The following is a 26,604-nucleotide window of genomic DNA, read 5'->3' as shown; positions in this document are numbered from 1 at the left end:
CCAGGTCAGGGAATGGAAAGCAACATAGTTATGTGATCCTTCACGCTTCGCGTTAGGATCACAAGGAGTGTATGTAGCCACTTAAAATGGCCAACTCCCGATTCAAAATGGCGAATGGCAAAGGCTGATGGGAAAGTCAGCCAACAAGGCAAAAACGAGCAGCTGCAGGTTGTCTGTGTATTTACCTCTGGAAAGGCCAGAAACTATCGATACTAGCAACCATCAGCATAATAGAACAACAGCCATCTGCATACTAATGAGCAATCCCCGGGAACAATAAGCAACATTTAGACACATAAAGCCAAACCAGACTCTTCGGCGCCAGCAGGAGCCCACACAAAAGGAGGTGAACGAGCACCTCAAGACTGCCCATCGATCAGGGAACCACTCCAGCATTGGAGAAAATAGAACCAAGCGATTGGGACAAAGTCCAATCACTTGGGACCAGGTACAGGGTCCGCCCCGAAAGGCGGGAAGCCCCTGGGGACTATAAGAATTGAGCCCCAAGTTCAAATCGCTCTCTTCTTCACCTCTTCACTCTTCAGCAGCTCCTCTTCAGCTCTTCTTCCTGCCCGGGACACCCAGCAACAACGAACCAACATTGACCGTGACCGGAGCAGTGAAGATCGAACCCGTAAATCTTAATTCAACGCTCGCTACGAGATAGGCGTTCCTAGCTACCAATCTGTACCAACTTCGAATCCCGAAGGCTCAGAACCCGAATGAAAGGCCATTTATTTCCCTGACCTGGTGGGCCAGTTCCAAGTTAAGTATAGGTCTGTTAGTTGTAGAAGTAGCTTAGATGTAGAATTTGTGCATGAGTAGCGATTACTGTGTATAATAAATGTGCTTTGATTTAAATCTTACTAATCAGTGTATTGGATTATTGATCATTACTCGGACTTGAACCACGTGGCGGTATCATAAAGATACCTGGCGACTCAAGAGCAAAGGTAATAAAACAGAGCAATTAAACTAAGGCAAAGTCAGCAACAAAACTGAAGCCCAACTAATTGACTGAGTTAATATTTTGAAATATGTAGATTCTCATGCAGATAAAGTGACAGAAAAGTATGAAAGAATGGGTGTTACAACAGGCACTTCATAACTTGACAAGGTTCAGTCAGCTGATCAATCCCCTCAGACTCAGTGAACTATCTGGTACATATTACTACATGTTTCATGGGGAGGCAGTAGAGTAGTGGTATTGTTGCTAGACTAGTAATCCAAAGACCTAAAGCCATGTTCTGAGGACCTGAGTTCAAATCCCACCAGACCAGAGGATGAAATTTGAATTCAACAAAAAAAGTATTAAAAGTCTAAAGATGATCATGAAGCTATTGTTCAACAAACCCATTGGGAAGGAAATCTGTCGTCCTTACCTGGCCTATATGTGACTCCAGATTCACAGCAATGCAGTTGACTCATAAAATGTCCTCAGGGATGGGCAATAAATGCTGGGTGGGACCTGTTGCTGTTTTTAAAGGTTCCTAAAGTCTCCACATCTCCACAAGGATCTTGTTCAAGGCCAAAAAAGATTGACAGATCCAAAGCACCAGATGGTTTCCATCCCAGAGTTTTAAGGAAATGGTAAGAACATTGCAGATGCCCCAATCTTTTGAAATTCTCATGATGCAGAGCTTTTCTTTAGATTGGAAAATTGCATACATCATTCTGCTACTTAAGAAAGGTGGAAAAGAGAGACCAGGAAACGATAGATCCAGATAACCCAACATCTGTTGTTGGTAAATTTTGCAAGCGTGTATAATTAAGAATGGAGTGATTGAAAACCTTGAAAGCTTTCAGGTGGTCAGAGAAATACTTCATGGAATTGTAAAGGTAGGTCATGCCTGAAATACATGATGCATTTTTTGGAAAGGTGAATAGAGTAGTGGATAGGAAAATACCTAAGGATTTTATTTAGGTAAGGCTTCCAGAAGGCTTTGATTAAGCCCCTTATAAGAAACTTAACCAACATTGGGAGATTTAAAAACAGTAGGAGCTGAGAGTCAGAGTAGAGATTTAACAACAGTGGGAGCTGAGAGTCAAAGCGGAGATTTAAAATGAGCAGGAGCCAAGAGTCAGAGCGGAAATTTGAAAAGAGTAAGAGCTGAGAGTCAGAGCAGAGATTTAAAAGGAGCGGGGGTTGAGAGTTGGAGCTAAGATTGAAAAAGAACGGGAGCTGAGAGTCACAGCCAAGATTGAAAAAGAACGGGAGCTGAGGGTAAGAGCGGAGATTTAAAAAGAGCGGGAGCTGAGGGTAAGAGCGGAGATTTAAAAGGAGCGGGTGCTGAGAGTCAGAGCGGAGATTTAAAAAGAGTGGGAGCTGAGAGTCGGAGCAGAGATTTAAAAAGAGCGGGAGCTGAGAGTCAGAGCGGAGATTTAAAAGGAGCGGGAGCTGAGAGTCAGAGCGGTGATTTAAAAGGAGTGGGAGCTGAGAGTCAGAGCGTAGATTTAAAAAGAGAGGGAGCTGAGAGACAGAGCGGAGATTTAAAAGAGAGGGAGCTGAGAGTCAGAGCGGAGATTTAAAAGGAGCGGGAGCTGAGAGTCAGAGCAGAGATTTAAAAGGAGTGGGAGCTGAGAGTCAGAGCAGAGATTTAAAAGAGAGGGAGCTGAGAGTCAGAGCGGAGATTTAAAAGAGAGGGAGCTGACAGTCAGAGCGGAGATTTAAAAGGAGTGGGAGCTGGGAGTCAGAGCGGTGATTTAAAAGGAGCGGGAGCTGGGAGTCAGAGCCGAGATTTAAAAGAGAGGGAGCTGAGAGTCAGAGCGGAGATTTAAAAGGAGCGGAGAGTCAGAGCAGAGATTTAAAAAGAGCGGGAGCTGAGAGTCAGAGCGGAGATTTAAAAGGAGTGGGAGCTGAGAGTCAGAGCGGAGATTTAAAAGGAATGGGAGCTGAGAGTCAGAGCGGAGATTTAAAAGAGAGGGAGCTGACAGTCAGAGCGGAGATCTAAAAGGAGTGGGAGCTGGGAGTCAGAGCGGAGATTTAAAAGGAGCGGGAGCTGAGAGTAAGAGCGGTGATTTAAAAGGAGTGGGAGCTGAGAGTCAGAGCGTAGATTTAAAAAGAGAGGGAGCTGAGAGACAGAGCGGAGATTTAAAAGAGAGGGAGCTGAGAGTCAGAGCGGAGATTTAAAAGAGAGGGAGCTGACAGTCAGAGCGGAGATTTAAAAGGAGTGGGAGCTGAGAGTCAGAGCGGAGATTTAAAAGGAGTGGGAGCTGAGGGTAAGAGCGGAGATTTAAAAAGAGTGGGAGCTGAGAGTCAGAGCGGAGATTTAAAAAGAGCGGGAGCTGAGAGTCAGAGCGGAGATTTAAAAGAGAGGGAGCTGACAGTCAGAGCGGAGATTTAAAAGGAGTGGGAGCTGAGAGTCAGAGCGGAGATTTAAAAGAGAGGGAGCTGACAGTCAGAGCGGAGATTTAAAAGGAGTGGGAGCTGGGAGTCAGAGCGGTGATTTAAAAGGAGCGGGAGCTGGGAGTCAGAGCCGAGATTTAAAAGAGAGGGAGCTGAGAGTCAGAGCGGAGATTTAAAAGGAGCGGGAGCTGAGAATCAGAGCGGAGATTTAAAAGGAATGGGAGCTGAGGGTAAGAGCGGAGATTTAAAAAGAGTGGGAGCTGAGAGTCAGAGCGGAGATTTAAAAAGAGCGGGAGCTGAGAGTCAGAGCGGAGATTTAGAAGGAGTGGGAGCTGAGAGTCAGAGCGGAGATTTAAAAAGAGCGGGAGCTGAGAGTCAGAGCGGAGATTTAGAAGGAGTGGGAGCTGAGAGTCAGAGCGGAGATTTAAAAAGAGTGGGAGCTGAGAGTCAGAGCGGAGATTTAAAAAGAGCGGGAGCTGAGAGTCAGACCGGAGATTTAAAAAGAGCGGGAGCTGAGAGTCAAAGCAGAGATTTAAAAGGAGTGGGAGCTGAGAGTCAGAGTGGAGATTTAAAAGGAGCGGGAGCTGAGAGTCAGGGAGGAGATTTAAAAAGAGCGGGAGCTGAGAGTCAGAGCGGAGATTTAAAAGGAGTGGGAGCTGAGAGTCAGAGCGGAGATTTAAAAAGAGTGGGAGCTGAGGGTAAGAGCGGAGATTTAAAAAGAGTGGGAGCTGAGAGTAAGAGCGGAGATTTAAAAAGAGTGGGAGCTGAGAGTCGGAGCAGAGATTTAAAAAGAGCGGGAGCTGAGAGTCAGAGCGGAGATTTAAAAGGAGCGGGAGCTGAGAGTCAGAGCGGTGATTTAAAAGGAGTGGGAGCTGAGAGTCAGAGCGTAGATTTAAAAAGAGAGGGAGCTGAGAGACAGAGCGGAAATTTAAAAGAGAGGGAGCTGAGAGTCAGAGCGGAGATTTAAAAGGAGCGGGAGCTGAGAGTCAGAGCAGAGATTTAAAAGGAGTGGGAGCTGATAGTCAGAGCGTAGATTTACAAAGAGAGGGAGCTGAGAGACAGAGCGGAAATTTAAAAGAGAGGGAGCTGAGAGTCAGAGCGGAGATTTAAAAGGAGCGGGAGCTGAGAGTCAGAGCAGAGATTTAAAAGGAGTGGGAGCTGTGAGTCAGAGCAGAGATTTAAAAGAGAGGGAGCTGAGAGTCAGAGCGGAGATTTAAAAGAGAGGGAGCTGAGAGTCAGAGCGGAGATTTAAAAGGAGTGGGAGCTGGGAGTCAGAGCGGAGATTTAAAAGGAGCGGGAGCTGGGAGTCAGAGCCGAGATTTAAAAGAGAGGGAGCTGAGAGTCAGAGCGGAGATTTAAAAGGAGCGGAGAGTCAGAGCGGAGATTTAAAAGGAGCGGGAGCTGAGAGTCAGGGAGGAAATTTAAAAAGAGCGGGAGCTGAGAGTCAGAGCGGAGATTTAAAAGGAGTGGGAGCTGAGAGTCAGAGCGGAGATTTAAAAAGAGTGGGAGCTGAGGGTAAGAGCGGAGATTTAAAAAGAGTGGGAGCTGAGAGTAAGAGCGGAGATTTAAAAAGAGTGGGAGCTGAGAGTCGGAGCAGAGATTTAAAAAGAGCGGGAGCTGAGAGTCAGAGCGGAGATTTAAAAGGAGCGGGAGCTGAGAGTCAGAGCGGTGATTTAAAAGGAGTGGGAGCTGAGAGTCAGAGCGTAGATTTAAAAAGAGAGGGAGCTGAGAGACAGAGCGGAAATTTTAAAGAGAGGGAGCTGAGAGTCAGAGCGGAGATTTAGAAGGAGTGGGAGCTGAGAGTCAGAGCGGAGATTTAAAAAGAGCAGGAGCTGAGAGTCAGAGCGGAGATTTAGAAGGAGTGGGAGCTGAGAGTCAGAGCGGAGATTTAAAAAGAGTGGGAGCTGAGAGTCAGAGCGGAGATTTAAAAAGAGCGGGAGCTGAGAGTCAGAGCGGAGATTTAAAAAGAGCGGGAGCTGAGAGTCAAAGCAGAGATTTAAAAGGAGTGGGAGCTGAGAGTCAGAGTGGAGATTTAAAAGGAGCGGGAGCTGAGAGTCAGGGAGGAGATTTAAAAAGAGCGGGAGCTGAGAGTCAGAGCGGAGATTTAAAAGGAGTGGGAGCTGAGAGTCAGAGCGGAGATTTAAAAAGAGTGGGAGCTGAGGGTAAGAGCGGAGATTTAAAAAGAGTGGGAGCTGAGAGTAAGAGCGGAGATTTAAAAAGAGTGGGAGCTGAGAGTCGGAGCAGAGATTTAAAAAGAGCGGGAGCTGAGAGTCAGAGCGGAGATTTAAAAGGAGCGGGAGCTGAGAGTCAGAGCGGTGATTTAAAAGGAGTGGGAGCTGAGAGTCAGAGCGTAGATTTAAAAAGAGAGGGAGCTGAGAGACAGAGCGGAAATTTTAAAGAGAGGGAGCTGAGAGTCAGAGCGGAGATTTAGAAGGAGTGGGAGCTGAGAGTCAGAGCGGAGATTTAAAAAGAGCAGGAGCTGAGAGTCAGAGCGGAGATTTAGAAGGAGTGGGAGCTGAGAGTCAGAGCGGAGATTTAAAAAGAGTGGGAGCTGAGAGTCAGAGCGGAGATTTAAAAAGAGCGGGAGCTGAGAGTCAGAGCGGAGATTTAAAAAGAGCGGGAGCTGAGAGTCAAAGCAGAGATTTAAAAGGAGTGGGAGCTGAGAGTCAGAGTGGAGATTTAAAAGGAGCGGGAGCTGAGAGTCAGGGAGGAGATTTAAAAAGAGCGGGAGCTGAGAGTCAGAGCGGAGATTTAAAAGGAGTGGGAGCTGAGAGTCAGAGCGGAGATTTAAAAAGAGTGGGAGCTGAGGGTAAGAGCGGAGATTTAAAAAGAGTGGGAGCTGAGAGTAAGAGCGGAGATTTAAAAAGAGGGGGAGCTGAGAGTCGGAGCAGAGATTTAAAAAGAGCGGGAGCTGAGAGTCAGAGCGGAGATTTAAAAGGAGCGGGAGCTGAGAGTCAGAGCGGTGATTTAAAAGGAGTGGGAGCTGAGAGTCAGAGCGTAGATTTAAAAAGAGAGGGAGCTGAGAGACAGAGCGGAAATTTAAAAGAGAGGGAGCTGAGAGTCAGAGCGGAGATTTAAAAGGAGCGGGAGCTGAGAGTCAGAGCAGAGATTTAAAAGGAGTGGGAGCTGAGAGTCAGAGCGTAGATTTAAAATGAGTGGGAGCTGTGAGTCAGAGCAGAGATTTAAAAGAGAGGGAGCTGAGAGTCAGAGCGGAGATTTAAAAGAGAGGGAGCTGAGAGTCAGAGCGGAGATTTAAAAGGAGTGGGAGCTGGGAGTCAGAGCGGAGATTTAAAAGGAGCGGTAGCTGGGAGTCTGAGCCGAGATTTAAAAGAGAGGGAGCTGAGAGTCAGAGCGGAGATTTAAAAGGAGCGGAGAGTCAGAGCGGAGATTTAAAAGGAGCGGGAGCTGAGAGTCAGGGAGGAAATTTAAAAAGAGCGGGAGCTGAGAGTCAGAGCGGAGATTTAAAAGGAGTGGGAGCTGAGAGTCAGAGCGGAGATTTAAAAAGAGTGGGAGCTGAGGGTAAGAGCGGAGATTTAAAAAAAGTGGGAGCTGAGAGTAAGAGCGGAGATTTAAAAAGAGTGGGAGCTGAGAGTCGGAGCAGAGATTTAAAAAGAGCGGGAGCTGAGAGTCAGAGCGGAGATTTAAAAGGAGCGGGAGCTGAGAGTCAGAGCGGTGATTTAAAAGGAGTGCGAGCTGAGAGTCAGAGCGTAGATTTAAAAAGAGAGGGAGCTGAGAGACAGAGCGGAAATTTTAAAGAGAGGGAGCTGAGAGTCAGAGCGGAGATTTAAAAGGAGCGGGAGCTGAGAGTCAGAGCAGAGATTTAAAAGGAGTGGGAGCTGAGAGTCAGAGCGTAGATTTAAAATGAGTGGGAGCTGAGAGTCAGAGCAGAGATTTAAAAGAGAGGGAGCTGAGAGTCAGAGCGGAGATTTAAAAGAGAGGGAGCTGAGAGTCAGAGCGGAGATTTAAAAGGAGTGGGAGCTGGGAGTCAGAGCGGAGATTTAAAAGGAGCGGGAGCTGGGAGTCAGAGCCGAGATTTAAAAGAGAGGGAGCTGAGAGTCAGAGCGGAGATTTAAAAGGAGCGGAGAGTCAGAGCAGAGATTTAAAAAGAGTGGGAGCTGAGAGTCAGAGCGGAGATTTAAAAGGAGTGGGAGCTGAGAGTCAGAGCGGAGATTTAAAAGGAGTGGGAGCTGAGGGTAAGAGCAGAGATTTAAAAAGAGTGGGAGCTGAGAGCCAGAGCGGACATTTAAAAAGAGCGGGAGCTGAGAGTCAGAGCGGAGATTTAAAAGGAGTGGGAGCTGAGAGTCAGAGCGGAGATTTGAAAGGAGCGGGAGCTGAGAGTCAGAGCGGAGATTTAAAAGGAGCGGGAGCTGGGAGTCAGAGCGGAGATTTAAAAGAGAGGGAGCTGAGAGTCAGCGTGGAAATTTAAAGAGAGCGGGAGCTGTGAGTCAGAGCGGAGATTTAAAAAGAGCGGGAGCTGTGAGTCAGAGCAGAGATTTAAAAGAAGTGGGAGCTCAGAGTCAGAGCGGAGATTTAAAAAGAGCGGGAGCTGAGAGTCAAAGAGGAGATTTAAAAGGAGCGGGAGCTGAGAGTCCCATTTTCCCCAGAGAAGTTATTGGGCTGTCCTGTGGTATGCACCATGCTGAAAACATGGAGGAAATTTTAGTGGGGCGGTGGTCAAAGTTGATGCTGATCCGAGGTAACCATGGGTTTGAGCCAGGGAGGATGGATGCATGGTTTCAGGGATGGGAGGAACAAGGTGTGATGGGGATGCAGGACTTGTTCTTGGATGGACAGTTTGCAAGTTTGAAGGAGTTGGTGAAGAAGTTTGGGACCTGCATGCAGAGGGTTTAAGGTACATGCAGGTGCGGGATTTTGTGAAAAAGGTTTCCCCGACCTTTCCAGTGGCACCGCCCTCCTTGCTTCTAGAGGGGGTGCTGTCGATGATAGGTTTGGAGGGGGGAGTCGGCGTAGCGGTCTATGGGTGGATTTTGGAGGAGGATAAGGTCTCTTTGGAGGGGGTGAAGGCCAAGTGGGAGGAGGAGTTGGGATGGCGCTGGAGAAGGGGTTGTCGTGTGAGGTGCTGCAGAGGGTGAATGCCTCAACCTTGTGTGAAAGGCCAGGGTCGATACAGCTAAAGGTAGTACACAGAGTGCACCTGACGAAGTCGAGGATATGCCTGCTGTTTGAGGGGGTGGAGGATATTTGTGAACAGTGTGGGAGGAGCTCAGCCAATCACGTGCCAATCTCAGCCTGCCCGAAGTTGGAGAAATTATGGAGGTTGTTCTTGAGCACCATGTCAGCAACCTTGCATGTGGATTTAGAGCACAGTCCCTGGAGGTCATACTTTTGGTATCAGACCAGCCGGAGTTGCAGATGGGAATGGGGCAGTTGTTTTAGCCTTTGCTTTGTTGATCGCTCGTAGGTGGGGTCTGTTGGGGTAGAGGTCAGCGTTGGGAGCTGTTCATGCGCGAAACATTGGGAACTGAGCATGTGCAGTGTGCGTTGGGAACTGCTCATGCGTCGAACATTGGGAACTGTGCATGTGTAGTGCACGTTGGGAACTGCTCAAGTACGGCGTGCTCATAAAAAGTGCAGATTTCAGAATTTTTGAGATAGGGGCTGCTTAACCTGTACTACATTTTACGGAGCTGGTTACTATCAACTGCTAGGGGGGGTGGGAAGGGGAAGAGGTGGGGAGGTTGGCTGGGGTGTTGAGGGGCGGGTTTAGGGGTTGGTGTTTAGTTTATTTTGTTTTGTAATGTTATGTGTTTTAAATGCAAAAATGTTACAATTTGAATGAAAATACTTTTTTTTTAAATTGGCGGATATGATGTTGTGGGCACCATATAGATGTGGCTGCAAGGGGGTCAGAGCTGGGATCCAGATATCCAAGGATATGTGTCCTATCGAAAGGACAGGCAGATGGGCAGATGGGGCGGGGTTGTATTGTTAGCAAGAAATTAACTTAAAACAATAGCAAGAAGCGATGGAGAGCCACAACGGTGTAGAATCTGTGTGGGTAGCGTTGAGGAATCGCAAAGAAAAATTATCACAGCGGTCTACATCCTACCCCAGGTGGAAATTAAGAAGATGCTGGACGAATTCTACCCAGCTATAAATAACAATGAAGCAGATTACCTGGAGTCCTTGCCCATCGTGGCCGGGGACTTCAAACAGACCAACCTCAAGAGTGTACTGCCAAAATTTCACCAACACATCTCCTGTCCCACCAGGGGCAACAACACTCTTGACCTCTGCTACACAAAATCAAGGGTGTCTACCATTCCATCCCCCGACCATACTTCAGAAAATCAGACCACAAGACGGTGCTCCTTCTCCCGGCATACAAGCAGAAACTTAAGCGGGAGAATCTGGTTAAGAAGGTCGTGCAGTGCTGGTCCGAGGAAACAGAAGAGCTCCTACGTGACTGTTTGGAGTCAGTGGACTGGTCCATTTTTAAGAACTGAGCAACCAACCTAAATGAGTATACCACCACTGTCACAGACTTTCTCAGCAAATGTGTAGATGACTGCATGCCAAAGAAGGTAGTACGTATATTCCCGATTGAAGTCCAGGTCTGAGGCGTTCAAGTCAGGCGACACGGACCTATACAAGAAATCCAGATACAACCTCTGCAAAGTCGTCAGGAATGACAAGAGACAATATTAGACCAAGCTAGAGTCACAGACTAACGACATGAACTCTCGTCAGTTGTATCAAGGCTTAAACAACGTAACGGACTACAAAGCGAAGCCGAGCAGAATCACCGGCAGCAACACACTCTTCCCCGATGAACTAAATGCATTCTATGCTTGGTTCAAGCAGGAAACTGTCAAACCTCTGTCAACTGTCCTGCAGCCCCGGACACACCCATCCCCACCGTCACAGCTTCCGAAGTCAGATCGGACTTCTTGAAATTGAATCCTTGGAAGGCGACAGGTCCTGACGAGGTTTTCAGGTGGATGTACCTTTAAGAAATGGGTGTTTATCAAATAGCTGCAGTGATGTCAGTGTGTGGGTGGAGCTGGGCTGTCCGTCTGTCTCTTACTTTTGTTTTGAGCTGGGAGCTGCAGTGTGTCTTGGTTTCATTTGCAGAGTTGGAGAGCTGCATTCAAACCAAGCAAATGTGAATTGATCCCTCTGTCTGCAATCTAAAGAATGTCTCCAGATCACTTGATGATTTCAAAGTAATACCTGTTTCTGTAGAGAATGTCTTTGTTTCAGAGGGTTTAACTTATGGATGTTGCTCGGAAAGGTATTAAGGGTTACCTATAGAGTATTGTATCTGTGGGGTTACGTGTGTTGGAAGTTGCTAAAATGTTTACTGCATGTTTATAAAATGTCAACTCAGTTCATAGAATAAATTAGTGTTTTGTTTTAAAATACTTAAGGCCTCTGTTGCATAACACCTGGAGAGTGCACCCTTGTGCTCCCCATAACCAAAATCTATGAAAAGTCGTGGGTCAGGTGAATTCCATGATATACTTTGGAGTTTTCTAAGCCCTGGCCCATAACAAATTGGGGGCTTGTGGGGTAAAAGTCTATCTTTCATGAATTGGTTGGCTAAGTGAACTTAAAGACAGTGAGGGGTGAGCAGATTTGTGTTTGGTTTTCAGGTGTAGTATTCAGGTTTAGGTAGGGAATGTGTTGTGGACAATGGCTCTTTCAGAGGCTCGGAAGTTTTTGGGGGTGGAGAAGGTCACACACAGTACCTTACGAACAGAGACTAAAAAAAGGCTTTTAGATTTGGCAAAGACATTGCAGTTAACGTTACCTGACAGCATACGAAAAGAGGAGGTACTTACGGCGGTAGCTGAGCATTTAAAATTGCTTGAGATACAGTCTGACGCTTTAGAACTTGCAAAAATTCAGTTACAGATTAAACAACTGGAATATGAGAAAGAATTAAAGCAGCTTGAATATGCAATGAGGGACAAAGAAAAAGAGATAGAGAGGAAAAAGATAAAGAGAGAGAAAGAGAGAAAGAGGAAAGGGAAAGAGATAGAGAGGAAATGGAAAAAGAGAGAGTTTGAACTTCGGAAAATGGCCATGAAACATGACATGGGCAGCACGGTAGCACAGTGGTTAGCACGATTGCTTCACAGCGCCAGGGTCCCAGGTTCGATTCCCGGCTTGGGTCGCTGTCTGTGCGGAGTCTGCACGTTCTCCCCGTGTGTGCGTGGGTTTCCTCCGGGTGCTCCAGTTTCCTCCCACAGTCCAAAGATGTGCAGGTTAGGTGGATTGGCCATGCTAAATTGTCCTTAGTGTCCAAAATTGCCCTTAGTGCTGGGTGGGGTTACTGGGTTATGGGAATAGGGTGGAGGCGTGGGCTTGGGTAGGGTGCTCGTTCCAAGAGCCGGTGCAGACTCGATGGGCCGAATGGCCTCCTTCTGCACTGTAAATTCTATGATGATGACGGTCAGTTAAAATTGGCGTATGTAAAGGGAAACGTACAGTCTGAGGAGAGTGATGAGGATAATGAACTTGAGCGTCATCGTCAAAGGCTTGGTGGGGATCTATTTAAATATGTCCAAGCATTGCCAAGGTTTGATGAGAAGGAGGTAGAAGCTTTTTTCATATAATTTGAGAAGGTAGCTAAACAAATGAAACGGCCACAGGACATGTGGGTATTACTGATTCAAACAAAGTTGGTAGGTAGAGCTAGTGAAGTGTTTGCATCACTACCAGAGGAGGTATCTGAGACATATGAGGAGGTGAAAAAATCCACCTTGGATCATATGAAGTATTGCTGAAATATTTAAGGAAGGAACCTGGTCAAACATACATGGAGTTTGAAAGGATCAAACAGAGTAATTTTGATAGGTGAATAAGGGCTTTGAAAATAGACCAAACGTATGAAGCTCTCAGAGAAATTATACTTTTGGAGGAGTTTAAAAATTTAATTCCTGATGTAGTGAGAACTCATGTGGAAGAGCAGAGGGTTAAAATTGCGAGGTTAGCAGCAGAAATGACAGATGATTATGAATTAGTTCATAAATCAAAGTTTGGTTTCCGACATCAGTTTCAACCTGTGAGGGATAGAAACTGGGGAAAAGAAAAATACTCAAGAGGTAGAGGTCAAGGTGATCTGATGGGAGATAACAAGGAGATTGTACCTCAGATGTTTTTTAAAATCCAGGAGGGTGGAAGAGACATGAAAAGTTTCAAATGTTTTCATTGTAATAAACTAGGCCATGTAAAGTCACAGTGTTGATGGTTGAATAAAAGCACCGGGAAGGCTGATGTGGTGAAACAGGATAAGACAGTGGGGTTTGTTAAAGTGGTAAAGGAAAGCCCAAGTGAAGCGGAGGAGGTGCAAAAGATTGTACAGCCTGATCAAGAGGTGATTGGTGAGAAGGTGTCAGATCTCTTTAAAGAATTTACTTGTTTGGATAAAGTTTACTCATGTGTATCAGGGGGAGCAGACAAAGAAGTCACAATTTTAAGAGATATGGGAGCTAGTCAATCTTTGATAGTAAGAGATGAGGAGTTATGTAATTTGGGAGGAATATTGCCAGAAAAGGTGGTAATATGTGAAATTCAGGGTGAGAAGAGTAGTGTTCCATTATATAAGGTAAGGTTGGAAAGTCCAGTGAAGAGTGGTGAAGTGGTACTAAGAGTAATAGAGAAACTATCTTGTCCAGGAATACAGTTTATCTTGGGTAATAATATAGCTGGATCGCAGGTGGGTGTGATGCCTACTGTGGTTGATAAGCCAGTGGAAAATCAGACAACTGAAGTGTTGAAGAACGAATATCGTGGGATTTTTCCGGATTGTGTAGTAACAAGGTTGCAAAGTCACAGGTTAAGACAAGAGGAGAAATCAGAGAGTGGACCCTTGTGCTCCCCATAGCCAAAATCTATTAAATGTCGTGGGTCAGGTGAACTCCATGATATACTTTGGAGTTTTCTAAACCCTGGCCCATAAGAGGGACCTTGGGAGTACCCTCAGATTCTGGGGGGACCAACTGACTGATGTGTTCGCAGACATCTTCAAACTCTTCCTACACCGTTCCGAGGTCCCCACCTGCTTCAAGAAGACCACCATCATAACGGTGCCAAAGAAGAACCAAGCAACATGTCTCAACAACTATCATCCGGTGGCCTTGGATTTTGATTTTGTTTATTGTCACATGTACCGAGGTACAGTGAAAAGTATTTTTCTGCGAGCAGCTCAACAGATCATTAAGGACATGAAAAGAAAAGGAAATAAAAGAAAACGCATAATAGGGCAACACAAGGTACACAATGTAACTACATAACACCTCCATAGACTCTTATTTATTGACTACAGCTCCATCTTCAACACCATAATCCCAGCCAAGTTCATATCAAAGCTCCAAACCCTAGGACTTGGTTCCTCACTCTGCAACTGGATCCTTGACTTTTTGACCCATAGACCACAATCAGTAGGGATAAACAACAACACCTCCTACATGACAGTCCTCAATATCATGGATAGAGTGGATGGGCAGGCACTCTTTCCCAGGGTGGAGGAGTCAGTCACCAGGGGGCATAGGTTTAAGGTCCGTAGGGCAAAGTTTAGAGGAGATGTGCGAGGCAGGTTTTTTACCCAGAGGATTGTGAGTGCCTGAATCATGTCATTTCTATCCTTCATTTTTGTAGGGACATGCCTGTCCTGCACTTCAATCAACTGGCCTTTAAAAGTTTCCCACATGTCAGGATTTGCCCTCAAATAACCGCTCCCAATCCACATTCCCCAGTTACTGCCTAATTTGGATGTAATTGGCCCTCACCCAATTAAGCACCCTCACCCACGGGCCACTCTTGTCCTTATCCATGACTACTCGAAATCTGGTGGAATTATGGTCGCTAATCCCAAAATTCTCCGCCACTGAAACATCAATCACCTGGCCTGGCTCAGTATGGCCTCCTCCCTGGTCGGATTGTCAACATACTGTATCAAAACTCCCTCCTGGACACATCTAATAAATTGCTCTCCATCTGAGCCCCTGGCTGTAATGGATTTCCAGTCAATATGGGGAAGTTAAAGTCACCCATCACATCTACCCTACTTTTTTCACACCTTTTTAGTATCTGACTACACAACTGCTCCTCTGTCTCCTGCAGTCTGTTGGGAGGTCTATAGAACACTTCCAACATTGTGATTTCACCCTTCTTATTCTTGAGCTCCACCCATAATGCCTCACTACAAGATCCTTCCAATGTGTCCTCCCTCAACACAGCTGTGATCTGCTCCCTAATCAGCAATCCCCATCTCTTTTGTTTCACCTTCTGTCCCATCTAAAACAACGATATCCCGGAATGTTAAGCTACCAGTCCTGTCCCTCCTTTAACCATGTCTTCGTAATTGCAATTACATCATAGTTCCATGCAGTAATTCAGGCTCTCAGTTCATCTATTTTACCTGTTATATTTCTCGCATTGAAGCAAACGCGCTCCAGGCCTACAGTCCCGCTGAGCCCTGTGGCTCCCTCTGCCTGCTCTTACTCTGCTCTATGTTTATCTCAGTCTTAATTTTTTTCCCCAGTCTCTACACATGCTGGCCTACTGTTCCAGTTCCCACCCCCCTGCCACACTAGTTTAAATCCTCCCAAACAGCACTGGCAAACCTCCCGCCCAGGATAAAATGCTGACCTTTATCTTTAGAGAATTGGAATTCAAAGGGGTGCAAGTCATGTTACAGCTATCCATAACCTTAGTTAGACTGCATTTGGAGTTCTGTGAGCACCACACCTTTAGGATACATTGGCTTGAAGGTTACCTGAATGATACCTGGATTCAAGAGCTAAATTACGAGGATAGATTACTTAAACCAAGGTTGCATTCCCTGAAAGTTAGAGGTTAAGTGGAGATTTGATTTAGGTTTTCAAGGTATTAAGGGGAACAGAAAAACAAGATAGAGGAGAACAATTCAGTTGGGGAGTCTAAAGATTGGAACCATTCTCCGACCCCCTGTTGGGTCGGAGAGTCCCCGGGGGGGGGGGCGGTGTGAATCCCGCCCCACCGCTCCGACGCTGGATGCCGTATTCTCCGGCGGTGGTTTACGGGCGGGGGCAGGGTTTATGCCGCGCCAGTCGGGGGCCATTGGCAGCCACCCCCCGGTAATTCTCCGGGTCCCGATGGTCCGTGCCGTAATTTCCTGGCCAGTCCTGCCAGCGTGAAATGGACATGGTCCATCACAGCAGGACCTGGCTTGGAGGCCGGCTAGGTGAGTCCTCGGGGGGGCGCGGGGGATCCGGCCCCGGGAGGGGCCCTCACGGTGGCCTGGCGCGCAATCGGGGCGCACCGATATGCAGGCGGGCCTGTGACGTGTAGGCACTCCTTCCTTCCATGCCGGCCTCTGTAGGGCTCCGCCTTGGTCAGCGTGGAGAAGAACCCCCCTGCGCATGCACAGGAAACACGGAAGCTGGTCTGCGCATGCGCAGAACCATGCCGGCGGTTCTGCGCATGCGCCAACTCGCAGCGGCCTTTCACCGCCGGTTGGTGCGCCACCAGCCCCTCCAGCACCAGCCCAGCCAACCAGAAGTCTGCAACTTCTGGTTGGCCCGACGCCAGAGTGGTTTGCGCCGTTCTTGGCGCCGGCGTTGGGCCATCCCACCAATTGCGGAAGAATCCCGCCCCAGATCTTGTAGAAGTGCTAGAAGTTTGGAACTCTCTACTGCAAACAGCAGTTTGATGATAAATTGTTCATTTTACATCTGAGATTGATAGATTCCTGTGAACTGAAGCTAAGGGACATGGGGCAAAGGTAGTTATATGGACTCAGGTCACAGATTATCCATCATGTGACGGATTGACAACACAGTCTCATGGGGTAAATGGCTTACTCTTTATCCAGTTTTTCTACTTCATACTTTTATGTGAAAGTGTTGGGATATCCCCACTGTGCAAATAACCATAATGGTCCATCTGAGAGTTTGGTGTGAAAACATTTCTAGCTCTCAGAAATAAAGGAACAAAGCAAAATCAAGAAGCCTTATTCTAATTGTTATTTTATAATAAAGTAGGTCTGCCACCTCAAATTTGAACTATAAACTGAAAATGCACACATAGTCAATTGTTCCTCAATGTTCCCCAATACCCCATGCAATTAAATTAATTAGTGCCGACCTCGTCATCTGTCCCATTTAAATATATTTCTAAAATAAACTTTAGCCAGCTAAAGAAAGAAATCGAGAAAAAGGTTTATGATTTTCTATCTTTTGATTCTGGACCAATCACAGATTGCATCTAACCTTCACTTTGAGTGATATTCAGGGGCCCTGAGAATTGAATTGGTTTTACCTCAGATTTAACAATACTCATGCAGACATTATTGTTCATACAATTTATGAATGTCAACGGTTTTATTGCTGTTGTATTTCCAGTAAGCTGTTTATAGCATGGTAGCCCCTTAGTACAAGATTCGGATATATCATGACTTGGAATAAAATGAACATTGTTTATGGTGCTGGCATTAATAGAGAAATGATATAAAACACCCTCTCTATCAAGCTCTTAGGCTACAACATGCCTTTTTTAATAACTCCTAAAGAAAGCAATGCAGAGTGGCACTACTCTACATCACCAAGTACAAAATTAAACAGCTGCACAACTTATCAATTTAAAGCACCAGCGTTTGTAGGAATTTTTGTTTTGTTTTGAAAACAAGATTATTCCTTTCATAAACAGTTGTTTCAGCCATTGAAATATGGGAAGAGGATTTGAATCAATTTCTAATAATTGTAATGTTGAATGTTTAAATGGCAGCAAAAAGAATTTCCTTGGAATTTCTTCCGATGGGTCTTCCATTGGAAGATCAATGGAAATCTTATTTACACGTCCATTGTAGGTTTCCAGCAATCTTCCGCTGATGTTAAATTGGTTGATTGGGAGTATGCTTGAGAAAATTCCTGGCTGATATTTAGTTTTAATAGATCTATATCTTGAAAAATGACCCAAGCATGTTTGGATAGAATAGGAATTTTCTGCAGCCATTTTGATGCTAATATACTTGCATCCTTTGTGCACTGCTGCCCCCTCCCCCTCCCCCGCTATAGTGTAATCTGTTGGCCAGTTGATCTAAATTAGTATTACAGCCATGTTGCCTCTGGTAATCAAATGAGAATCAATTCTGTTTCAGTATCTTTCTAAATCAATACATGTGGAGAAACAAATAAGAAGTCATTAACCTGGAACTGTGACAAATCAAGTTAATGATCATTCTTAATGCTGTAAAGCCAGCAGAAGTTAGTTTTAAGTGTTGTGTCTGGAACTAAATCAAACAGGCTCTTTAGCGAATTAAATCAAACAGCAATCCCTCCAATGTGAAGTACTGAATGTGCAATTCTTTGCAATGTAACAGATAGACCAAAGTTAAGTTTCAAATCTAAAAACTCTAAATGCTTCAAACAACTTCTTGTTTAGTGTTGTTGCAGCACATGAATATTTAGATATTATTTTTAAGTCAAATTCTCTATTTCTCCTGAAGGCACTGATGCATATTCATTCAGTAGCAAACCAAGTACCCACTCTTCATACTGGAGTTTCAACAGTGTAAAGAGGCTTTTTGACTATGGAGTAAATCACAGCAAAACCCATAAACTGTACACATATATTATGGCTGATTTTAACTCTGTATAAGTGAATGGGTTTTGAGTGAGTTAAAATTGAGTTCTATATTCTTCCTACCAGAGATTCAAGAGTGGAACACTTAGGTGCTGAGCTCAGGTCGAAACAAAGAAAATAGGAACAGGTGTAGGCCATTTGTCCCTTTGAGCCTGCTCCGTATTCATTATGATCATGGCTGATCATCAAACTCAGTACTTTCCCCCCACATCCTTCGATCCCTTTATCTCCAAGAGCTATATCTAATTCCTTCTTGAAGACATGTCTCAACTTCTTTCTGTGGTAGCAAATTCCACTGGCTCACCACACTTCCGGCGAAGACATTTCTCCTCATCTCTGTCCTAAATGGTCTACCCCAGATCCTCAGACTGTGACCCTGGCTCTGAGCTCCCCCGCCATCGGGAACATTCTTCCTGCATCTATGCTATCTCATCCTGATACAATTTTACAGGTTTCTATGAGATACCCCTCATTCTTCTAAACTCAATTGAATACAATTCTAACTGACTCAATCTCTCCTCATACGTTAGTCCCATCGCCCCAACAATCAGTTTGGTAAACCTTTGCTACACTCCCTCTATAGCAAGAATATCCTTCCTCAGTTAAGGAGACCAAAACTACATGTAATATTCACGCCGTGGTCTTCCCAAGGCCCTATATAATTGCAGCAAGACATCCCTGCCCCTGAATTCAAATCCTCTCGCTATGAAGGCCAATATACCATTTGCCTTCTTCACCACCTTCTGCAACTGCACGTTTACTTTCAACGACTGGTGAATAAAGATATCCAGGTCTCATTGCACATTCCCGTCTCTCAATCTACAGCCATTCAGGTAATAATCTGCCTTCCTGTTTTTGTCACCAAACACATTTATCCACATTATACTGCACCTGCCATGCAATTTCCCACTCACTCAACTTGTCCAAATCACACTGCAGCATCCCTGCATCCGCTTCACAGCTCACCCTCCCATCCAGCTTTGTGTTAACTGCAAATTTTGAGATTTAACATTTAGTTAACTGGGGTACGAGCACTAATCCCTGTGATACCCCACTAGTTATTGCTTGGCATTTGGAAAAAAAACAGTTTGTTTATTCCTACTGTTTGTTTCCTGTCTGCCAACAGTTTTCTATCCATCTCAATACACTACCCCAATCCCATGCACTTTAATTTTAACACTAATCTCTTATGTGGGACTTTGTCAAAAGCTTTCTGAAAGTCCAAAGAAACCACATCCATTGGCTCCCCTTCATCAACCCTACTGGTTACACCCTTGAAGAATTCCAGTAGAGTTGTCAAGCATGATTTCCCTTTCATAAATCCATGCTGATTCTGTCCGATCCTGCCGCTGTTTTCCAAGTGCTCTGCTACTAAATCTTTTGTAATAGACTCTAGCATTTTCCCCACCACCAAAGTCAGGCTGGCTGGTCGATAATTCCCTGTCCTCTCTCTAGCTCCCTTTTTAAATAGTAGGCTTACATTAGCTGCCCTCTAATCTGTAGGAACTGTTCCGGAGTCTATAGAATCTTGGAAGGTGGCCACTTCCTGAAGTACTCTGGGATGTAGATTATCTGGCCCTGGGGATTTATCAGCCTTCAATCCCATTAGTTTCCCAACACCATTTCCCTACTTATACTGATTTCCTTCAGTTTCTCCCTCTCACTAAATCCTGTGTTCCCCAACATTTCTGGTACGTTATTTGTGTCCTACTGTGTGGAGACAGAACCAAAGTATTATAAATTTCATTATAAATTCCCCTGCTTCTGGCAGGAGAGGATCTATATTTGTCTTCAACAATCATTTTTTCTTCACATACTTATAGAAACTTTTGCAGTCAGTTTTTATGTTTCCCACAAACTTACACTTGTACTCTATTTTCACCTTCTTAATCAATCCCTTTGCTCTCCTTTTCTGAATTCTAAATTGCTCCCAAAACTCAGGTCAGCTGTTCTGTCTGGCCAGTTTGTATGCCTCGTCCCTGGATCTAATACCATCTCTAATTTCCTTTCTAAGCCATGGTTTAACCACCTTTCCTGTTTTATTTTTGTGCCACACAGGAATGAACAATTGATGCAGTTTACCCATGCTTAAATGTTTGCCATTGCCTATCCACTGCCATTTCTTTAAGCAACATTCCCCAATCTATCATAATCAACACGTGCCTCATACCACAATAGTTTCCTTTATTAAGATTCAGGACTCTACTCTCAGAATCAACTATGCCACTATCCATATTGATGAAGAATTCAATTATATTCTTGTTGCTCATTCCCCAGGGGTCTCGCACAACTAGATTTTCAATTATTCCTTTCTCATTACACAGTACCTAGTCTAGTATGGCCTGTTCTTTTGTTGGTTCATAGAATCGTAGAATTTACAGGGCAAAAGTAAGCTATTTGGACCATCGAGTCTGCATCGGCCCTTGGAAAGAGCACCCTACTTAAGCCCAGGCCTCCACCATATCCCCGGAAACCAGTAACCCCATCTAACCTTTTGGACACTAAGGGGCAATTTAGCATGACCAATCCACATAACCTGCACATCTTTGAACTGTGGGAGGAAACTAGAGCACCCGGAGGAAACCTTCGCAGACAAGGGGAGGAAGTGCAAACTCCACACAGACAGTCACTTCAGTGTATTGGTCCAGAAAACTATCCCATGTACATTCTAGGGATTCCTCCTCTATGGTATTGTAACCAATTTGATTTGGCCAACCTATATGCAGATTAATGTCACCCATAATTACAAATGTTTCTTTATCTCATGCGTCTCTAATTTTCTGCTTAATGCCATCGACAACATCGCCACTGCAGTTTGGGGGTCTATATACAACGCGCACTGACATTTTTTGCCCCTTGGTGTTTCTCAGCTCTACCCATACAGATTCCACATTGTCAGAGCTAATAGCCTTCTTCACTATTGGGTTAATTTTCTCTTTAACCAGCAATGCAACCCGAACGCCCTTTTTCTTTTTGTCTATCCTTCCAAAATACTGAATACCCCTGAGTGCAGCACTTGCACTGACAAACTGACTGAGGTAATTTATCTCAGCACAAACTAGAGGTTTATCAACCTTCATAGACCATTTTCACATTAAGTAGGGGGAGTTCACTTTTTTACAAACAACAGCTCCTATTCTATGTTGAACAGTCAGGTCCAAAACAAATCAGGCAAATTGGGGTTAAGGCCGACAATTGTAAGTCATAGCTTTCTCCATAAAGCCAACTCAACCTGTCCCTGTATACTCTATCAATTGGCCAAACTCCATTTTTACAGAGCTTTCCTGTCAGACATGAAACTTACATTAAATAGATCATTTATTAATATTTAGTAATTTTATATGAATTTAATCCAATTGTTAAAAGTTTTAGTGATAATAATTTGCAAAATGTCAGTGTATTACTGTAAATGTAAGATTCAGCTGTCTGAACTGTTCATTGAAGGACTTATCTCATTCTGGTGAAAATGCTAAATGTAGGGTGTGTATTCATGTGTATAATTTGCCATGACCTGTACACAGGAAGCGATGGATGCAATTCTCTGGAAAGGTTTCTAATTGCAGTGGCGAGCAGGAACTGCCGCGGGCTTCTCGGTGCTCAGTCCAGCGAGGCCGGTAATGTAATACAACATTAAATGGTCCAGTTAACGAGACCTCACGACTTCTTGCCACAAATGAAGGCTCACCAGCCAATTCACCAGAACCGTGTTCGCCAGGCCCCCACTAACATGGTCGAGCAGCTCATAACAACACTTGCTCAGCCGACCACAGCCAGCTCGCAATAATGGCGCCAAGAAGGCCGGACCCAAGATTCAGCGATGCAGACCTGGTGAGACTCCAAGACACGGTGGAGGCCAGGAGAGGTGTCCTGTTCCCCCAAGGATCCCAGAGGGTGAGTCATAGGGCAGCCAGAGCTGCCTGGGATGAGGTGGCGGTGGCTGTAAATTTGGGAATGGGACCAGGAGCACTGGCCTCCAGTCCCGGAAAAAGGTCAATGACCTACACCAGGCAGCATGGGTGCATAGGCAGCAATTCCGCCCCCACCCCAACCCCACCCCCGAGGCCTTTCCACCCGGACGCGAGCATCCGACCCCCCCAATTCTTCATGCAGCCCCCAATACTCCCTTCGTCCTCCCTCCCACCACTGTGAACCATGGTTGTGGCTAACAATACCCTCTCTGTGCCTCCTCAGGATAAGCTCTCGCACAACATCGGGAGAGGGCCCAGACTGGCGGCGGGGTGCTGGACTTAAGAATCCTCACCTCCTTCGAGGAGCGGGCCCCAGAGGTGACTGGGGTGGCCAAAGACAGGGCGGTCACCAACGTGGAGGTTGGCGGAAGCCGCAGAGGTGAGGAACCACCAGGCCTCACCCAGAGGACCTGTCAAACATGCGTACTGATTGCCTCACTGACTGATCCATCCCTCCAACTGACCACATGTTCATTCTCCCTCAGGTCCTCCAGCCAACGGTGCCGGCCCATCCCGGTCGGCACCCTCTCTGACTCCGAGGAAGACACGATCGATGCGTCACAGCTGTCATCCCCACCCTCCACCAGCACAGACACGCACCTCGGTGGGAAACATCAGTGGTCAGGCTTCTGGGGCACAATCTGGTGAGCACCACACAGCTGCAGAGGTACATCAGAATGGAGGCAGGAGCCCCAGCCGAGACAGCAGTCAGAGGTCTGCTCCATCCCAGGTCCCAGCTGGGTTCCAGTTTGGTGCTGAAACCCTGGTACAGGGTTATCTGGAGCAAATGGAAATGATAGGGAGCAGCTGGGACTTTCAGAGGAAGATGTCAGCAACACTCCAGCAGATTGGAGGAGTCCCAGAGGCAATGGGCGTAGGAGATGGCACCAGCAATGCGTGGCACCGAGGCCAACACTGTTAGGGTAGCAACCGCAGTGGAGAGCCTTGTGCATGAGGCGGCACCAATAATAATAATAACCTTTTATTGTCACAAGTATGAAGTCACAAACCAGCTGTCTAGCCCACTGAGCTAAACCATTAGTGACGGTATCCACGGCGTGGCACAGTTGGTGACAACCATGGCTAAGGATCTCGGCAGAATGTCCGACTTGCTGGAGGATGTCACCCAGTACCAGGCTGACCTTGATGAGGTTCTGCGGGACATGTCCTGCTCTCAGATGGGGATGGTCGAGGCACTGCGGAGCTTGTCCCAGTCGCAGGTGGGCATTGCCGAACATGTCCCAGTCACTGAGGAGCAAAGCGAGGGCGCGACACCATGGTACAGACCATCAGGAGCCGCCAGGGCTGGCAGAGTCAGATGATACAGGGGCAGCCGGGACTCAAACCAGCTGACCCTCTGTCCCAAGGTGAACCCCAGGGCCCTATAGGTACCGAATGGGAGGAGGGACTGCTGGATGCCAACCTGGATCGGTCCCATGGAGTGGTGACCGTGGCCACCAGCTTCCACAAGTTCCACCCCTCAGATGAGACTGCATCTCGCAGCCAGCACACAGGACAGAGCGGCATGGCTGTGCATGTGCCGCCACCGATTGCACCGGGGCCTTCCGGCCCCAGTGCCTCCAGAAGATGCCCACCAGAGGCATCGAAGGCTACAGGACAAGGTAAGCAGCTGGCTGCCTCCACATCAGATGCGCATCCTGGGAGACACCAAGGTGTAGCCGTGGAATTAGGAGGGCAAATCACATCGAGGATCACTGAAGGCACCGTGAGGGGTAGGGTGTTGGTAAGGGGTAAGGGGGAGTGGTGAGGTTGAGGGGGTGGTGGGATGAGGGGGCAGCACCATCAGGAGAGTGGGCTATTGTATTCCACATTAAATACCCTTGTGCACAACTAGTATGATGCCTCTGTCACTTTCTTCCACAATGCGGGCTGACTTCCGAACCCATGGCCCATCTCTTCAGGCATCCTACCCTCCCTCCAGGCACATGCGTGCAGGTAATGGATGTGAGCAAGCACTCAGCAGACAGGCTGAGGTCAGACTATGGCATAGATTGAGGAACGCTGGCGCTTAGCTCTCTGCAGGTTATCATCACCCCCTTCCGTCAACAGTGACCCGCTGATGGTGCTGACACAGTCCTAGCACCCTGGAGAGATGTGGCACAGATCACGGGGAAGGTGGGGGAATGGGGGTGGGGGTTTGGTTAAAGCATCGATGATGGACCAGGTCACGTCCCATGTGAATCCGGCGAGTATGTGGGCCTCTGGTTCCTGGTCTCATCTTTCAGCCCTGCTGGTCTGTCGCCACCTCATCTTCATCGTCCTTCTCATCGCCGGAGGTGGAGCCCCTGCGCTCAACAACCTCCATCTCGCCGCCCCGCTGCTGTGCGAGGTTATGGATGACACAGCAGACTGCCACAAAACGGGTGCTCCACTGGTCCTCAGCTTATCCCCCAAGAGCCAGCCGCCAATCCTGGGGTGGTCCACCAAGAGGCCGGGGATGACCGACTGCCCCAGGATGTAGGTGTCGTGGACATTCCCCGGGAAGTGTGCACACACGTGCATGATCTTCATGTGGTGATCACACATGAGCTGTATGTTCAGGGAGTGGAACCACTTTCTGTTAATGTCGGGCACTCCCAGATGGCCCAGTGAGCGCAGGGCAACATGCGTGCCATCCACAACCCCCTGGACCTGTGGCATCCTGGCGATGGTGGAGTATCCTGCTGCCTGGGCATCCTGTTGGGCTTGGTCTATGTCAAAGATGATGTAGCTTTCCGCCTGGGCAAACAGGGCATCCGTAACCTGTTGGATGCATCTGTGGGCTGTGGCCTGCGAGATGCCACACAGGTCTTCGCTTGAGCCCCGGAATGATCCTGCGACATAAAAGTTCAGGGTTGCGGTGACCTTGACAGCCACCGGGAGTGGTTGTCCTCCTCCTCCTCCATGTGGTGCCAAGTCCACGAGGACATGGTACAGGTGCCTCATCGTCTCCTTGTTGAGGTGAAGCTTCCTGTGGCACGCGCTGTCCGTCATCTGTTCAAACGTCCAGCGACGCCTGTACACCCTTGGACATCGCAGGCCTCCCCTGGCCCGATGGGCAGCCGGGTCCTCAGCGTGTGGGGCGGGGTCCAGCATGTGGGCCGTTGCCTTGAGTATCCACAGGCGCTGCTGCTGTCACCATCATCAGCGTCTGGCCGCCTAGCAGCAGCTCCACTGTGGAAAATTCTGGATCCAAAATCCCTGCCACAGCGTTCAATATCTGTAAGACCGTGGGAGAGTGTGTTAAACTGACGAACAGGGGTGGCTCCCACTCTGGGACCCTCCATTCCCCCATTCATCCCCCCCATCTCCTCCCCACCCGGAACGCTCTACCCACGCACTCCTGGCCAGAGCGGGCTCCCCCCACCGGATCCCAGACCCTGTACTCCAGACACCCGCTCATAATGTTACTCACCCCATGGCACTTCCACTCTCCGGCCATGGACATGTCCCCGGAGCTGTGTCCCATCCCCTAGGCATTTGGATGTTGGCTGCTGCGTGCGTGGTGTTGCCTCCCGCAGTGTTCAAGCACAGTATCCAGGCATCAAGGTGTGATTGGGATGCTAGGCAATGACTCCCACGTGCTACATGGCTCACCCACCCATGGGAATCCATTTGGGTTGTGTGAAGTGCTCACATAATCACGATTGCCAATTCACTATTAGTAATAGCCTGTTGGTATTGTGACATGTGATATATCACTTCCTATGTTCATGTCATGGCAGTATGTACATGAATACGGTGTGCCTACAGGCGTGGTGTGTCAGAGCTGATGAACATCTTATAGTAACCCCTTTAAGTTGTGGTCATTTGTTATCCTTCCCACATAACCCAGCAACTTTACACTAAGGATAGAGTAGACTTAGGACATTTAGTTGCAGCTTGACTTGCAAACATTTTTCAATTACTATTTCGACAAGTTTCTGCAGATTTTTCCTTCTAGCCCAATAGGTCCTCTACTTTCAGAACTGACAATGTTTGATACATTTTGGGAATGAGCTTTATGATCAAGAGTGAGATAGGTTGTAAACCCAGTTAAATACATGTGTTATGCTTAATTTGCAGAATTAGACCCATCTAAATAGGTCATTGAAACTAAAATACACAATTCTGATTCGCAATATGTGAGAATTGGCTGGGCTGTACTTTGCATAAATTTTGTTGTACATGAACACATCTGTTCACTGTAGGGTCTGTGACTGATATACAATTAATTCTTCCTATATTATTTGTGAAAATATAATTCTCAGTTGGATCTAATCCAATTTGCAGGAAATGCTTCATTTGTGTAAGTTTATAATTAAAGATAGTAAACAGTTGGCTGTTAAATCCATTTTTAGGAACACAATAATTTTCAAATATCTGATTGAGTGTAAATTAACATATTCAGTCAAATACACTACCTCAAAATGATGGATAAAAAAGCCAGTGTTTGACACAAACTGTAGGTTTTGTTAGGATCTGCAAAAGCGAGGGTATCTAAAATATTTACTAAGTTTTCCAAAAATAAGCACCGTAGCTTCTATCTATGGCACTCTCAAGAATACTTGTATTGCATTACAGAGGTAGAATTACATGCTTTAAATGTATTAAATACAACCAATGTTATGGAGTACATGATAGCTAATTTATGCAGACTGATTTGGTGTCAGTGAAAATTAGACCCACCAAAGGAGTTGGAAGTGTGTTGGTAGTGGT

This window comes from Scyliorhinus torazame, chromosome 9 (genome assembly GCF_047496885.1).
Source record: "Scyliorhinus torazame isolate Kashiwa2021f chromosome 9, sScyTor2.1, whole genome shotgun sequence".
Lineage (NCBI taxonomy): Eukaryota > Metazoa > Chordata > Chondrichthyes > Carcharhiniformes > Scyliorhinidae > Scyliorhinus > Scyliorhinus torazame.
Note: the sequence above shows the minus strand (reverse complement) of the source record.